The 2,093-nt window shown below is 35.8% G+C and overlaps 1 non-coding gene across 1 annotated transcript; it reads right to left on the bottom strand.

Moving 5' to 3' along the window:
* Positions 1 to 1,656: 1,656 nt before the first annotated feature.
* LOC112101390 lies at positions 1,657 to 1,762 on the bottom strand. The gene has a single exon (XR_002907516.1). It is a non-coding gene; the product is annotated as a small nucleolar RNA R71 (small nucleolar RNA).
* Between the last annotated feature and the right edge of the window lie 331 nt (positions 1,763 to 2,093).

Genomic DNA, 2,093 nt, shown 5'->3' with positions numbered 1-2,093 from the left:
TGAAGAAGTGTTGTTTCAGCAACATTGGAGAATCATACAGAATTATTTGTCTTTCATCATGCTTAACTTATATTTCTCTTCTTCCTTTAATTGTTTTGATGTATTCTTTGATCAATATATTTATATTTATTTTTCTCCTTCAGAATATGAACTAAATATACTCATAGTTGAGTGACAAGTAATCCAATGGGTTCTTGATTGTTCTTATATGTTGTTATGGCATTGCTGTAGCATTATACTCTAGTAGTTTTTATAAATATAACTGTTATTTTGGTTGACCACCCATCTAATAGTTTCAGTTAAGATAGAGCAGTAAAAGGGCATGTCTTAGCGGATATTATTAGAGTATTACTTGATCTTAAATCGAGTTTCCTGGATTAAGTTAACTTGAATCCCATAAGGGCAATACTTGAAGTTAAGATTTGTGACACACTAGACATAGGTGTTCACCTTGTAGGGTGGAAAGACTAAAGACCATAATGCCATACCATAAGTAGATTAGCAACTGGTCATTATTAATAGATTTAAGGGTATGAGACTTCCAATATGCGGTAGTTGAGGATGCAGATAAACTCTACCCAGTACTGCAGCACTAGTCGTAACAACTAGAACTAACTTGATGAAAAACAGTCAACCCCAAAGGAGAGTTTCATCATTCAACTACCATAATCTCAATTGAATCTTGGACACACTTAATCTAGTTATTTCATTACGGTATTGTTTTATTTAATTCTTATCTCAATCATTGATTACGATAGACAGTACTTGACAATTGCTTGCTTCGGTTGTAAGTTGAGTTGCGCTATTGTGAGTGCTTTAGCATTTCGAGTAACATCAATCCCTATGGAGACAATCTTGAATACTTATAACTTTATTACTTGTGTATACTTGCACATTGGCATTGATAGTAATTGCTTATAAAAAGAATCAACAAGTTTTTGGCGCCATTGCCGGGGATTGATTGTTTATTTTTGAAGTGTGAAGTAAATCTTGAGAGCGCCAAATTTGATTTGATTTATTCTATTTATTGGCAGATCGGTACATGCATGCGCAAAGACAAATCTGTGATATTTCAATTCAATCCTGAGATTGAAAGGACTGTCAGGAGATTGCGAAGGGAACAAAGGAATTCAAAAACTGCTTTAAGCATGAATAATTTACAGGATGCGGGAAATCTGAATCCTCACGGGCCCTTACAACCAGTCAACATTCAAGAAGAGCATAATGAACATGCTAACGGGAGACATCCAGGCAATAACAATATTATTTACATGGCTGATGACAGAGACAGAGCTATAAGAGATTATGTTGTGTTAACTCCCCTAGTTGTGCACCCTGGCATCATTAGACCTGAAGTATATGCTGTAAATTTTTAGTTGAAGCCAATGATGTTTCAAATATTCCAAACAGTTGGTCAATTCAATGGATTGCCAAATGAAGATCCTCATCTCCATCTTAAATTATTCTTGGAAGTAAGTGATGCTTTCAAGATTGCTGGAGCAACACAAGATGCCTTAAGGCTGAGGCTTTTTCCTTATTCCTTAAGAGATCGAGCAAGAGCATGGTTAAATTCGTTACCATCTGATTCCATCACTACATGGAATGAGTTAGCTGATAAATTCCTAATGAAATATTTTCCACCAACAAAAAATGCAAAGTTGCAGAATGAGATTACCTCCTTCCATCTGCTTGAAGATGAGAGTTTGTACGAGGCTTGGGAAAGATTCAAAGAATTGCTCAAAAGGTGTCCTCATCATGTTATTCCTTGCTGCATTCAATTGGAAACTTTTTACAATGGGTTGAATCCAAGTACAAGGTTAATGGTGGATGCTTCATCAAATGGAGCCTTGTTATCCAAATCTTACACTGAAGCTTATGAAATTCTGGAGAGAATTATCAATAATAATTATCAGTGGCCTTCAGCCAGGCAACCAGCAGCAAGAGGTTTAGCAGGGGTACATAACATAGATGCAATTACAGCCTTATCAGCACAAGTAACCTCATTGACTAACATGGTAAAAACTATGACATCTGCTCCAGCAATAGTAAAGCAAGTTGCTGAACTTTCTTGTGTATACTGTGGTGAAGAACAT

The sequence above is a fragment of the Citrus clementina genome, unplaced genomic scaffold, assembly GCF_000493195.1.
Source record: "Citrus clementina cultivar Clemenules unplaced genomic scaffold, Citrus_clementina_v1.0 scaffold_2, whole genome shotgun sequence".
NCBI classification, from domain to species: Eukaryota; Viridiplantae; Streptophyta; class Magnoliopsida; order Sapindales; family Rutaceae; genus Citrus; species Citrus x clementina.
Note: the sequence above shows the minus strand (reverse complement) of the source record. Positions and strands in the feature narration are given on the sequence as shown.